The sequence below is a fragment of the Mytilus californianus genome, unplaced genomic scaffold, assembly GCF_021869535.1.
Source record: "Mytilus californianus isolate M0D057914Y unplaced genomic scaffold, xbMytCali1.0.p SCAF_3, whole genome shotgun sequence".
Lineage (NCBI taxonomy): Eukaryota > Metazoa > Mollusca > Bivalvia > Mytilida > Mytilidae > Mytilus > Mytilus californianus.
In genome coordinates, this window is record NW_026262679.1 from 60,398,592 (window position 1) to 60,415,147 (window position 16,556).

The following is a 16,556-nucleotide window of genomic DNA, read 5'->3' on the forward strand; positions in this document are numbered from 1 at the left end:
GAGTTTTTTCATCGATGAGTCTAGTTTTCGGTAGAACCTTGCATCGCCAAGTTGTCGTTCAGCCTCTTGAATATATGCAGATTTATCCATGGTAACCACTGCACTGCCTTTGTCTGCAGGTTTAATTACGATATTGTTGTTGGATTGTAAGTTTTTCAGCGCAGTTCGTTCTTCATGGGTAAGATTGTCAAAAGGTTTATTGTTTTCTCTGGTATTTCTAATAATGTCCGACTTAAAATTGTCAATAAATGATTCCCAGGTGGCATTTTTGCTCGGTTTAGGGATCCAAGTACTTTTTTGATAAATTTATAGTTGTACTCGTATTCTGAAATTTCTGAGTCACTATCCGAGCTTCATGTTATTGACTTTCTTTCATCTTGGAGAGTAACAACGAAAATAAATCCTAATATTAGCACCTTGTTCGTTTTCTACCGATTCATTCTTTTTTCTTCAAGTTTAATAGGTTTAGGAACGGTCACGTTATTGATAACCGCATCTTTTAATGATGTACTGAAAATAACATTGTTCCAGTCATATGTTGTCGCTGTAATACCAGTGTCTTTATATGAAATGTAGTAACGACAAACAAATTACAGCAGCAGCGCTACTTTCAACAGTGTTCACATTAGTGATGGTTATCGTCACGGAAGGATGGTTCGTGAATCTTGCAGCAGAAAAAAACGTACAATCCAAATGTTATATTTTTCTAAGAAATATTGTTTATTGTTTTTATAGTCCAGTAACAGATAATTGAAAATGAACCAGAAATGCGTAAATTACGACCTGATCCACATACTGAATCAAAGAGTCGAAAAGTGACACAAGATCTTGATACTTGGCAGAAGATGGAATACTTGGGACTAAAATTGAAAGATTTTGAAACTGAATTTTGGCTTGATATTCTTAACAAGTATCTCAATCCACTTATGGAAGACCCTCAGAAAAAGAAGGAAATTGAAAAAGAAATTAAATCCCTCAGAAACAATGTCGCATTTCGATTCTTCCTAATCAATTTCATGCTTGCAACGGCTGTATTTCAAAGCAACACAGATCGGTTAAATATATATATATATATTATAAACGAATACGAACCTTTGTTCATAGCATTCTTGTTGATGTGTGCATTAGTAATAATATTGCAGTTTATTGGAATGCTCATCCACAGATGGGGCACCTTTTTACATCTTATATTAAGTGTACGATTATGGTGTTTTTCATAAGCAACAGAAAAAGAATCTGCAAAACAGGACGGGCTTAAGAAACCTATAGCTTTGCAATATGATGATCTGGATGTTGACTACGAGAAACCGTTCGTTTATCTACTAAATCCAATGATTCAAGGGTTAAAAACAATTCCAAGAAAAAGATTAATCAACAAAAGTGGCAATGCAAATCAAGCGTTTGAGCCTTGATCAGGATTATATTTAAGCCACGAGGAGAAGATTTCAATCTTATTATTTCTGTCGTCAATATAACTAGACTCAAGCCAGCCACCAATTCTATCGACCACTAAAGTTAACAGTGAGAAACAACAAGTAAGAGAACCATTCAGAGCTATGTCTAAAAATCATTAATTGACATAATGCTACAACGTTCTATTAATAAATAATGTATAGCTACCAGTACGTAAAATATCACCATTAAATGTTTGATTAACCATAGATGTCTACATTTTTCGACTAAATAGGGGACGGAATATTATAGACATACACTTTTTAGAAAGGAATAAATAAATTAATTTTGTTTAAGTTTTATTTTGGCTTTCAATCTTTCTAACTACTTACGTGGGTAGTATGCTTGCTCAATGATAATGATCTAAATCAATAATGCTGTATTTGAAGATTTTATATTACATGGCATTATACATGTTTATTAAATTGAAATATTCGTTCCTTGTCCAAAAGGAAAGAAAAATACCAACATAAAAAAAACCAAAATAACAAAAAACCAAAACCAAAACAAGTTAAAAAAATAAAAAGTAACTGGAATGTTATTTGTTTGCGTTACTCTAAACTGAGATTTTTGACGTGTAATAGTTACTACATATAATATAGCTGAACTAAAAAAATGCCATCTTAGTACATAACGGCTAAACCACGACTCAAGATTCAGAGGTGTTTTAAGTATTTTAGGACAGAATTAATCAATTTTAGTACAGATGTCAATTTACGGTGAGATAAATAAAAAGTTAAACTAAACAAAAAGGATGCTATATGCGGTAAAAACGTCTATACTCTCGGCATCCTCAAATATCTTGCATTTCCTTAAAACCCTTTATAAAATTGAGAATGGAAATGGGGAATTTGTCAAAGAGACAACAAATCGACCAAAGAGCAGACAACAGCCGAAGGCCACCAATTGGTCTTCAATGAAGCGAGAAAATCCCGCACCCGGAGGTGGTCCCCAGCTGGCCCCTAAATAAAATTGTGTGCTAGTTCAGTGAAAATGGACGTCACACTAAACTCCAAAACATATAAATGAACTTAAATTAAAAAACATACTAGACTAACAAAGGCCAGAGGCTCCTGACTTGGGACAGGCGCAAAAATGCGGCGGGGTTAAACATGTTTTGTGAGATCTCAACCCCCCTATACCTCTAGCCAATGTATAATAAAGAAACACATAGCAATACGCACAGTAAAACTCAGTTTAAAAGAAGTCCGAGTCCGATGTCATAATAGGTAACAAAAGATACTAAGCAAAATAACAATGATACATAAATTTACAAAGGACTGCTAGCAGTTACTGATATGCCAGCTCCAGACCTCAATTAAACTAATTGAAAGATTATGTCTTCATCATATGAAAATCAAGTACAATCCCTCCCGTTAGGGGTTTAGTATCATACCATCATAAAATATATGAGAAGAACATAACCCGTTTCATGCCAACAACTGGTTTTAGAATAAATGTGTTTATTTCCGATGCAAAGACCCTATGAGTGAATCAATATTAATACCAAAATATGCAGTCCTTAATGACTTGACAACAGTATCGTAACTATATCCTTCCGAATAAGTCTGTTTAAAGGTTTGGTTAGCTTTTGAGGTGAATGCCGACAATTGTGTGCTTTGTAAAGAATATTACCATAAAATATTGGATATGAAATACCTGAACGTATAAGATGTTTAGAACTACTATATCGGCCCGGTCAAAACGAACATACAAGAAAGTAGTTCATATTTCAAACAAAATAGTTCCTACGCATATAGCTATAACTTTGTCCATAAGTAAAATATTTTGGTTTATTTTGGTATTAAATGAAAGCTTAAAAACTTTGGACTTCGGTCCACTATAGGACTCTTGTTGAAAGTCTCTTTTGAATAATGAAACAACAAAATAACAAAAAAAGGGCATGTTTGCCCTGTTGCTCTGATCAAAAGTACCTGTTTTTGTACTTCCAAATTTCCCGGAACCAGTGCGTACAAAAGGTAATTTCCCAAGAGAAGAAAGGATAATGTATAGTTTTAACATAAAATTAATGACGCATTATTTGAACTTAGAATAATGGTTATTATTTTTACCATACTGGGTAAAAGGGCCGGTGCACTTTCTATCTGGGCATTTTCATGATTAAAGTGCCGGTGCACTTTCTATCTGGGCATTTTCATGAATAAAAGGGCCGGGGGAAAAGCGTTCAATCTCAATAGTAGTGGATAAAACTTTCCGTAGGGAACTGTACACAAATACTGAAAAGTGTGCCCATACCAGTAATTGATAGAAAATTAGCGTTTGGGTGGTCAGTGAAGTCTTCAAGTAAATTTTCTCACCCAGGTATTTATATGAGTTGAAGATATGGATACTCGCTTCCAATCTTACCACCTGTGGTCAAGAACTTTGCCGAAGGGAAACGGGAGGATAGCAATTCCTGCCACCACCCCTATGCTGAAAAAAAAGAAATTGTGTATGATGTTGTGAGCGTCCAGTGCACTTTCCCACCCGGGCATTTCCATGAACAAAAGGGCCAGGGTCAAGCTTTATATCCCACTTGGTAAGAACATTTTATTGTAGGGAACTGTACACACATATGAAAGAGTCCCCATACTCGTAATTGATAGGTAATTATACTTCGGGTGGTCAGTGAAGTCTTCAGGAACACTTTCTCGCCCAGGTATTCATATGAGTTGACGATATGGATCATAGCTTTCAATCTAACCACCTGTGGTCAAGAACTTTGCCGTAGGGTAACTGGAAGATAGCAATTCCAGCCACCACTTCTATGATGGAAAAAAAGAAATTTTGTATGATGTTGTGAGCTGGCGGTGCACTTTCCCACTCAGGGGGCAGGGGACAAGCTTTCAATCCCACTAGGAGTTGATAAAAACTTTGCTGTTTGGAACTGTACACAAATACGAAAAAGTGTACCCATACCCGTTATTAGATAGGTAATTAGACTTTGGGTGGTCATTGAAGTCTTCAGGTGCATTTTCCCACCCATTTATTCATATGAGTTGAAGATATGTATAATAGCTTTCAATCTAACCAACCGTGGTCAAGAACTTTGCCGGAAGAAAACGTGAGGATAGCAATTCCTGCCACCACACCTCTGCTGAAAAATAAGAAATTTGGTATTATGTTGTAAGCTTCCGGTGCCCTTTCCCATCCGGGCATTTTCATGAATAAAAGGGCCAGGAACAAGCTTTCAATCCTACTAGGAGTGGGTAAAACTTTGCCGTAGGGATCTGTACACAAATACGGAAAAGTTTGTCAATACCCGTAATTGTTAGGTAGCTTAGACTTAGGGTGGTCAGTGAAGTCTTCAGGTACACTTTACCACTCAGGTATTGATACGAATTGAAGATATGGATACTAGCTTTTAATCTAACCACCTGTGGTCCCATAATTATTGGTCATTTGGACTTTGGGTCGCCTTTGAATAATTGAATTGCAGTGTACGCGGATTATGTTTAAATTGTTTGTTCCATCTATGGTTTAACCGTATGTACAATGTAGCATAGTTTTTCTTAGCATGAAGTGAAGCACCGCACTAATTGATAGATCATGGATAAGGGAAAAGTTGAACAGGTGATTGAACAAGTATTAATCTGCCTATGCCTCGCTGACACAATGCATGAAAATCCTTGTTTAAAGTCTAAAATTGAGAATGGAAATGGGGAATGTGTCAAAGAGACAACAACCCGACCATAGAGCAGACAACAGCCGAAGGCCACCAATGGGTCTTCAATGCAGCGAGAAACTCCCGCACCCGGAGGCGTCCTTCAGCTGGCCCCTAAACAAGTATGTATAGTAGTTCAGTGATAATGGACGTCATACTAAACTCCAAATTATACACAAGAAACTAAAATTAAAAATGATACAAGACTAACAAAGGCCAGAGGCTCCTGACTTGGGACAGGCGCAAAAATGCGGCGGGGTTGTGTATGTTTTGCAATTCGATGTTACAACTAGCATGACTAATGTGAAGTTAGCCTGCGTTAATATTCATGAGGCTAGCCTTCAATATTATTCATGAGATGAGATCGCGTTCGGGGAAGTGGTGTGGGTGATAAAAAGATAGCTTTTTACTGTAAAAATCCAATATAAAATCTTAAATCAGTAGATGTCTTCTGCAAGGTCCGCGTCTTTTAGCACGTTTTAAAATGAATGTAAATAAAAAGGTTAATGCCTCCATACATACAGAACCATGAAACGATTCATTAATAGTCTATGATTAGTGATATAATGTTAACTGAAACAACAATAAATAAAAGAATGATTAAATATAGAAATTTTGCGATTACTGTAAATGATGAAATTGAACAAACGCTATGAAATATGCATATGCTTCTTCAAAATTGGACATTCACTCAAACAATCCATATGCATACGGTTCTTATAGATAATTTTCTCGAAGTGCTTAAATATTTGACATAAGTGATTTAACAAATATAATTTAACACGTACACTGAAAGGAATTTAAGGGAATTAATTGTCATATGGGCATTTCACAATCTGTTTGTTGTCTACAAATATAGTCCCATCTGAAAAGTACTACATGCCCATAGCACATATGTATCTGTAATTTCGTTAGAAGAAATTTCTTCCATCAAACTTAGACCTAAAATGAAATACATATATCTATAAGTTAGTTGGAAGAAATTTCTTCTATCAGACATAGACCTGAAATGAAATACTTGTGACAGTAAGTGAGTTGGAAGAAATTTCTTCCTTCAGACTTAGATCTTAAATGAAATACATAGAGAAGTTAGTGAGTTGAAAGAAATTTCTTCTATCAAACCAATAAGAAATTCCTGAATGTTTTCCAAAGTTATTAATGCCTAAAAAGAAATAACTCCCGAGTCTATCTAAATATTATCTGTCAAAAACAATTAGTCATTAATTTATCAGTAAAATACGAAAAAGGAGGGAATAAAAAATTTTCACGGAAAAGCTTTCCTCGAAATTTCACCAAATTTCATAAAGACTCACAAAGGGTATTTGACGTCTAAAAACTTACAACTTAGACTGTAGGTATATGTTCAGTTCAAAAAACTAATTTATCCGTTAATCAATAAAATTTGGAAAAATGAAGAGAAAATTATATTCAAAATTTTGCTGTAGATGTTGTATTTTGTTCAAGGTTACGCTTCTGTCCAATTTTCATTCTTTAAAGTTTTGACAAAGTTATTTATGTTTTCAAAATTCTTTACTTCACTTCCACCCTGACGTATAGTTGTATCATAGGCAAACATACCACATCTCTTTATCTTTAATATTAAAACACAGACTGAACCTAAAATGTTGACGGCAGCCGAAGACGACCGAATGTAAGATACTTATTTCTTGCCATCGTGACTTTTGTTGCAGGCAAGACACAAATGAATGTTTATTTAAATAAACGGTCGAAACAGAGATATGTCTTGCCTTTATGTAATTTTGATAGTATATTACAAATATTTAAATTGAAATGGCAATATTCAAACAATTAAATTATGCAAAACATTCAAAGTCAATGAACCATGAATGAAGCTGTAGGGCCAAACAATCTCTATAGAAAGAAGAAATGCCAATGCTTATGAAACTTCAACTTCATATCAAGTACTATTGACTTATCATAAGCTGTTCCTTTTAAACTAACATAAACACTAACTGTAACATGTAAACTATGCAAAAGTTTTAAAGTCAATGAACCATAATGAGGGGACGGGGCAAAATAATCTCCATGGACATGATACTAACAAATGCTAGTAGAACTGCATATCAAATATCACTCACCTTATCGTAAATTGATTTTATCACGAACTTTAACATGTAAACCATGCAAAACATTCAAAGTCAATAGAACATGACTGAGAGGGAGGGCGAAATAATCCTCATGGAATTGAGATGTTTCAATGCTAATACATCTGCATACCAAATAGCATTGACCTACCATTACTGGTTCACCTTAAACTGACCTAATCACAAAATAATACATGTAAACTTAGCAAAAGTTTCAAAGTCAATAGATCATGACTTAGAGGAAGGACAATAAAATCTTTATTGAAAATAGAAGTAGCAAGAAGTAGATCTGAAGTAAAAGAGGTTATAAAATACCTTAAACGCAAATTATAGCCAACAAGAAGGCCGTAATGTCCCTACCGTCAGAATATGCACGATGATGTTGGTCCACATCCCAGTCCGTTATTTCTGATTTATAGGTTGTAAGTAAATACAGGGGAAATGTGCACACATAAGTCGTGCATGTTATTTGAAAATCCATACATATATGAATAAAAAAGATACACCTTTTAGTAAGCTATGAACATGAATTATAGTGTACAAGCGAATCTATAAAGCCATGTTTACGAAATAATAGTACATTTTTGTTAGGTAAATCGAGGCCTGGTAATATTTCTTTAATCAACCTATATACTGTTAAATACACTCTTCCATTCATCAGAAAGGACACAAACCTTCTATTGCAGTCCCTGAAATAAAAAAAAATGAAAAACGAAATCTATACAAAACTATCGGATATTAATATGCATGCCTCACATTCCGTTTACTTTTTATTTTTATAAAGTCATTATATATATATGTATTATTTAATATCTCTAAAGATCAACTAAAAGCACCAGATATATGATATTTTTACCAGGATGAAAGGATTTCATAAACTTATGAATATATAAATAGAAAATATAAATACTAAAAATTACAATGTAATAATAGTTAACAATGTCAGATAAGAAAACCTTTTCGAACTATAAATAATCATTGAATACACTAGTTATCTGAAGAATATTCAAATATATCAGTTTTCAAATACAATAGCATTTCATAGGATTAAAATAATTGTAAATAAACACTGACTTGACTAACTCTAGTATCCTGTAAATGCTTTTTAATCCAAAACAGTCCAAAATATCATATTGAGACATATAAACTGTCTCATATTAGTAGTATGTGAGTATTAAGAACATATAATGTAGATATGACCAGTCTTATTAGCTGGATAGTAATTAGTTAACGAGTTAATTATGAGAATTTCTATCAAGCTATCCATGTGTTAAACCAGTACAGTAATCTTTAGAATTAGAGCTAACACTGACCGGTTCTTTTTCTCACGAATGCTATGTAACACGTACGTGTGGTGTGGTGTATGCTCTTATGGTCTTTTAAAGTTATGTCGTATTATTCTTGAGATAACTTCTCTGATATTTGCTACATGTACAGTCATCTCTCAATTTAAAGCAATTTTGTGTAATACATTTTAATAAGACCCACACCACCTATTCCTTGCCCCATTGCTTTCATCGTTAAATTGTTCACTCTCAAAAAGGACAAGGGGCGATAAGGGCCATTTTTGGCCCCGTCCCCCAAATTTCATTTAATTTGTCATGTTGTAATTCTATACCACAGACCTTCTGAAAATGGTGGCATTTTATGTCTATCTCGTATATTCTGTTGCCTAGCAACCAGTATAATGTAGGAGATAAATTCATTGAATACGCTAAATATACAGCTTAAATCTATTTATATTTGAAATCAAACCTGTTTAACACGCAGTAAATTTTACATTTATACTTTGTTTAAATGTATCACAATGTAATTTTTGTTTATTCACAATGTAATGCACATTTCTTGGCAAAATCATTGTAATTTCTCCCTAGCAACAAATATTTGCCCATAGCAACGGCAATTTGGTTTCTATTTTACAAGATTTAACTTTTAATATGTTGCAACAAAAAGATATTTCAAGATGCACATTGTAAAAAGGAACAAACTCCAAGGAAAATGTCAAGGATAGGATCAAAGCTGAAATATCAACAAACAAAACTAAAGACAAACAATAGTAATTTTTCAAGAGAACTGGTAACGAAATGCACTTCTAAGAGTCCATCTGTGGAGTAAAAAAAATGAACCATTGCCCTTACGGTGAAATTGCTGGTTATTACAATTTTTTATGAATTAATACGTGTACACTTTATATATTCTTTTAATTTTACCGGGTATTGATGATATTAATAGATTTTGTCTCTAATGCTGGGTGGAGTCCTTTTAAGTTTTTAATGCTAGTGACAAGAAGAATAATTTAGCGACAAGAAGACTAATTTAGTGCTAAGAAATCTGAATAGTAATTATTTAAGATAAATGAATATAGAAACATGCGTTAAAGGATGTTTTTTATTTAAATAAGTATGATTTCATTACAGTACATATGTAGAGTCGGCAGGATTTTTGTCTCGCTTTGACGAAGTCAAAAAGCGAGACTTAGTTAAGCTGTTTAAAACGGCATTGGCGGCGTCAACAATGTATTAGTTTGTGATTAGGTCAGTTAAAGGGGAACCATTAGTGGTAGGTCAAAGTTATTTTGTATGCAGTTGTATTAACATTGGCACGTCATTTATTGAGATTACTTGGGCCCACTCCATCAGTCATGGTCTATTGACTTTGAATGTTTTGCATAGTTTACATGTTTCAGTTTGTGATTAGATCAGTTTGAGAGGAACCACTAATGTTAAGTTAATGATAGTATTAACATTTGCAAGTCTTCTTTTCGTGGAGATTATTTGGCCCCATTCCCTATTATGGTTCATTGACTTTTAAACTTTTTCATTGTTTACAAGTTAAAGTTTGTGTTTAGGTTAGTGTTAAGGAAACCACTTATGATGAGTCAATGCATTTGGTATGCAGTTTTATAAGCATTGGAATTTCTTATTTCCATTAAGAATATTTGGTACTGCATCTAAAGTACTGGTTCATTTACTTTGAATGTTTTGCATAGTTTATAGGTTTAATCATTGCCATTTGGATTCAATATTTGCATTATATTATAGAAATTACAAAAAGGCGAGACATATCTCTGTGTCAACAGTTTATTTGTGTTGGGTACTGTTTTTTCTCTAATTTTGTATCTATCGAATCCGTTGACCATTCATGCCACATGATGATACATATATTGTTTATAGTTCAAACAGATGTTATTAAAGAGATATTCAAACTTCTGGATGACGAAAACATTCATGATATTATAAGTTAAGTTTGACCTACTATCTTGCAACTTGGCTAATATAGATAGACATATAAAAATAAACTGCACCATTCTCTATGTCTCCTTAAACATATATATAATAATTTTAAACTTAATACTTTTGGTTTAAAACCTGCTTTTGTGTTTAGTCTCATCGTTAAGTACTAAAGCAAATTCTAACTAAAACTAATGAAAATGATAATACCAAGTGTCCAATAAAAGGGGCGAGTTTAAAGGCATGTGCTCCCTTCCTGTTTTGATAGCCAATTATCAATGATTATGTAAATTTTGTTCGGTATAAATTGTTTTCTGGAATTAACCCCCCCCCTCCCCCCCCCCCTTCGTCATAAATTCTGGATCCGACCCTAATTACAGTGAAGATTGTCCCATTTCGAACACCTAATTTTGAATTGAGATTAGAAGAAACATAAGAAATGATCATATTTCGTTATATCATATGTCTATCTAAAATTTCATATTAAAAAAAAAAAAAACTTTTCCTCAAAATTATCGTTGACTCTCTTACAATATGTAGTTCATTGCTTTTGGTTTTTTTTTTATAAGTTAAACTAGGTATACTTACGAAAATTATAATAGAAATACATGTTAATATTTATAGGTCTCATTTTAAAGGCAAATTTCATCTGTTTATTGCTCTGCTTGGCTATGAAAAAATATAAAAAAAAACTATCGCACCATCCTTGCACCAAAAAGATCTGAAGTTTGATATGTATGAACTTGTTAAAATTTTTAAATTTCAAATTGGTGCAAGCATGGTGCGGTGGCGAAAATGTAGGAAAACCATCCCAATTTCTGTATTTTTGCTTATTTTCCCGATTATGACGTCATTTGCACCTACCATTGTGACGTCATTAAACCTTTTTTTGTTAGACAAAAAGTTTTTTTTTTAAATCATTGACTCAGATTCTAATAATTTATGGAGAAAAATCTGTTCGGTTTAAATTATATTTTTTTTGTTAATCTGGGGCCATTTTTTTGGTTAACTCACCTTGCACATATATTGCCTTTGGTTACCTCTTGTCACCTTGGACAGATATTGACTATGTTTATCTTTGGTCATCTAACAATTATGTTCTGGTTCGTTTTAGACAGATATTGACTGTGGTTACCTTTGGTCACCTTACTTACACAGATGTAAATTTTAGTTACCCAATAATTGATCACCTAGTACAGATATTGGTTTCTTTACATTTGATCACCATACACAGATATTGACTATGGTTACCTGTGGTCACCTTACACAGATATTGAATATGGTAACCTTACAATGGTGCTCTGTTCACATTACACAGATATTTAATTTGGTTATCTCTGGTCACCCAACACATATATTGACGTTGGTTACCTATGGTCATCTTACACAGATATTCACTTTGGAGTCCTATGGCCACCTTATTTACACATATGTTGACTTTGTTTACCTCTGGTCACCTTACACATATATTGATATTGGTTACACAGATGTCCTGATAACATGCTGGTTTTAAGGATTCTATGTCCTGCTTCTGTTCTTTTTATGCGAATATTGAAAAAAACGTGAAAATATCCTATGCCTATGACTTTCGGTCAGTAATATTTTATTAAATGGACCCAGCTAATACAAAACAAAATGATGCTATAAATAGATCAATTTGTCTATTGCTGGAAGTGCAAAAATTGTGGAGCAAAGAAATACCTACGAATAAGTTAACATGACCAAAATTGTCATTTGATCCTTGTTTTAAGGGAAACGATATACTAGTATCCCTAATTAACATACACTTTTTTCAAGTGACAAGCAAAAATAATACTCCTGCCCTTATTCCCGTTCATTTACTTTACAGAATATATATGTATGAGTGTCATTGTCAACTTGTTTTCGTCTTGAATATGCATGAAATACTTGTCGCTTCAGAATGCAACAAGCATGTCCTCCCTTTAACCTGATTTTGAACCCGTGTTACCTGATTTGAATCTGTTTTACCTGATTTGAACAAGTGTTACCTGATTTAAACCCGTGTTACCTGATTTGAACCCGTGTTAACTGATTTGAACCCGTGTTACCTGATTTGAACCCGTGCTTGTGTGACATTTTAACCGTGTCCAGCTCACTAGCTCGTACAGTCAACTAGGTAGTTTGAAGAAGAGTTGCAATGACAATCACGATTTATAGCTTTTAAAGTAATCTTTTAAAGCACCGACCATTCTTATTTTGTGGGAGATGAAGTTTTTTTATTTTTTTATTCAAAATTCCTTACAAAAATCTATTTTGTTTCTGAAGCACATTAATTCAACAACGAGTTTCCCCCTAACAAAATTATTTTCCTGTAATGAAAAAAGTTGTTCTTGATAAATTAAAAGTCGAAATAAATTTTTTTCCCGTGAAGAAGTCCCATGATTTTTTTTTAGCAGTTGTTGGCTGTTATCATGAAAATTATAGTATATTGTGTAAATTGCATAAAGGTTCAGCACGACAATGTGTATCTACTATGAAAATCGGAGAAAATTATGTCGCTCTGTATAGGAGTGTTTTGCCCCTGAAATGATCATATTTTGCCGTTTTTGGCTGTTATTCTGAAAACTATAGGATCTAGGTTAAAAGTAAAAACTGCAAAAAATGATCTACATGACAAGATAATTTTTTTCTAATATTTTAGACAACCATTTTGGAGTTATTGCACCTGATATATAGATTTTTTTTAATTGTTATTGCAGTTTTGGCTGTTATCTTAAAACCCATAGGAGCTAGATTAAACATGTAAATTGCAAAAATGAGCAGCCACACAAAGAGAGACTATAATATGTGCGTATAAAAGTCCTTATTAACAAACTGGCGATTTTTGTTTACTAGTCGAGCGATACAGACAGATGTGTGCCTCATGTTATTATACCTCTGCAATAGATATCGAGTAGCAGTTAACAGGAGTGAAAGATAGACTTAAACCGGCATAGTAAAACTGAGTAGCAAAGCCAGTGTTAAATAGTCAAAATAAATGAAATTGTCAATCGATTTCTAACAGGCGTTGTTGTTCTTAAATCACAATTTTAGGAACAAAGAAGGAAAAAAATTACCATTATTTTTAAATATTTGCTTTAATTGCTTTAACTTTCAAACTATAATAGATATACAGAAACCTGGACCAGCATACATTGTAAATGATCAGCAATACAAGATGTTTGCCCACACCCCTTCCATTAAGTCCAATATTATTATTGCTTTGAATCATTAGTGCAAAAATGCCCACACGAAGAGACCGTGTATATTAACGCCTAATATATTTCATATTCGTTGTCAAAATTGGAAATTTAGAATTGCTCAATAATTTAAAGTTTTCGTATATCTTGTAAAAAACTGATAACTGAAAAAATCTCATATTTTCTCACATCAATAATCATGGGTGGATTAAAAAAATTGGGTCTTAAACAGTTGTTTTTACTTTTATTGCTAGAGAATTCGAAAGGAAGTAAAATGCTTCTTGCTGTAGATCAATTTTATTTCTTAACATTAATACCAAAACTAAAAAAAAAAAAGAACAAGAGAAAATATTTCAGAACATAATTTTTTGTCTATAGTAAATACAAATTCAAACAATGCACATATATACAGCTTTTTCTTAATTTTCTTAAATAAAAGAAAAAAAATTAAATTCCTCACCATATAACACTGTTTTAATTTGATAACGTTTAAATAATATATTGTATCATTTTCAATTTTCAACTCAAGAATAAAAAGATTCACAGGTACAGCAGTTTTTTTCTATTTGTAAATTTTTCTTTCAAAATAGAAAATGTTACATCCTGGTTTGATTTGTATATACTTCAAATATTTTCTCAAATATAAATTTGCTCCTGTTTGGAACAGTTCAATTTTTGAATTTGTTTGGTGAAATGAAAAATGCATCGATGTGGAACATTTGTATTCTCCAATTTTGACAACAATATTGAAAAATGTTTAAAAGACGTCTTTTCATTCTTTATTCATCCAAAAAAAAAAACAGTTTAAAACATGTTGAAATCACACACAGCACACACGTATACATCCCTAAAATGTCCTTCAATAAAATTTTACTTAAAGAAATGAAAATAAAAAAAAGATACCCATTGGAGAATCTAAAAAATATCTTCGACAAATTGAAAAATTTGAAAGACCACTATTGGTGATCACAGGTAACCAAAATTAATATTTGTGTAAGGTGACCAGAGGTTACATAGTCAATATCTGCATGTGTATAGGTCAGAGGTTACCAAAATAATTTATGTGTAAGGTGACCAGAGATAACCAAAATCAATATCTATGTAAGGGACGAGTGGTAACCAAAGTCAATATCTATGTAAGGATAACCAGAGGTTTCCAAGTCAGAATCGCCATGTGTGAGGTGACCAGGGGTAACCAAAATCAACATCTGTGTAAGGTTACCAGAGGTAACCAAAGTCAATATCTATGTAAGGTGACCAGAGGTAACCAAAGTCAATATCTGCATGTGTACGGTGGTCAGATGTAACACAAGTCAATATATGTGTAACGTGACCAGAAGTAACAACAGTCAATATATGTGTAAGGTGACAAAAGGTGACCACGTTCAATCTATTCAAGATGACATAGGTAAATATTTGTAGTCATATCTATGTAAGGATGACCAAAGGTTTCCAAAGTCAGAATCTCCGTCTGTGATGTGACTAGAGGTAAGCAAAATCAACACCTGTGTAAGGTGACCAGAGTTAACCAAAGTCAATATCTAAAGTAAGTTGACCAGAGGTAACCAAATCCAATATCTATAACTATGTAATATGACCAGAGGTAACCTAGGTTAATATCTGTATAGGGTGACCATGGGTAACCAAATTCAATATATGAATCTATATAGTGAGTTTTTTTCGTGAACGGTGACCAGAGGTTACCAAAGTCAATATCTGCAGGTGTATGGTGATCAGAGGTAACACAAGTCAATGTATGTGTAAGGTGACAAGAGGTAACCAAATTCAATTTATGTAGGATGACATGGGAAACCATTTGAAGTCATATTGATGAAAGGATGACCAGAGATTTCCAATGTCAAAATCTCCATGTGTGAGGTGACCAGATGTAACCAAAATCAGCATCTGTGTAAGGTGACTAGAGGTTACCAAAGTCAATATCTATGTAAGGTGACCAGAGGTAACCAAAGTCAATATCTGTGTAAGGTGACCAGACGACACCAAAGTTAATATTTGCATGTGTATGATGATCACAGGTAACCAAAGTTAATATTTGTGTAAGGTGAGCAGAGGTTTACAAAGTCAATATCTGCATGTGTATAGTGGTCAGAGGTAACTAAAATAATGTATGTGTAAGGTGTCCAGAGATCACCCAAGTCAATATCTATGTAAGGTGACCAGAGGTAACCTAATCCAATATCTATGTAAGGTGACCAGAGGTAACCAATGTTAATATCTGTATAAGTTAACCATGGGTAACCAAAGTCAATATATACATCTATATCTACAGTTAACTAAAGTTAATTTTTGTCTAAGTAGTAACCAAATTCACTATCTGTGTAAGGTGACCAGAGGTTTCCAAAGTCAAAATCTGCATGTGTAAGGTGACCAGAGATTATCAAAATCAATATCTGCAGGTGTATGGTGGTCAGAGGTAACAAAAGTCTTTGTATGTGTACTAAGGTGACAAGAAGTAACCAAATTCAATCTATGTAGGATGACAGGGGAAACAATTTAAAGTCATATTTATGTAAGAATGACCAGTGGTTTCTAAAGTCAAAATATCCAATTGTGTGGTGACCAGAGGTAACCAAAATCAATATTTGTGAAAGGTGACCAGAAGTAACCGTTGTTAATATCTGTGTTAGATTACCAGAAGTAACCGCTTTTAATATCCGTGTTAGATGACCAGAGGTAACCAAAGTCAATATCTGTGTAAGGTGACCAGACGACACCAAATTCAATATCTGCATGTGTATGGTGACCACAGGTAACCAAAGTTAATCTTTGTCTAAGGTGTCCAGTGGTAACCTAATTCACTATCTGTGTAAGGTTACCAGTGGTATCCAAAGTCCAGAGGTAAACAAAGTCAACACCTGTGTAAGGTGACCAGATGTTATTTTTG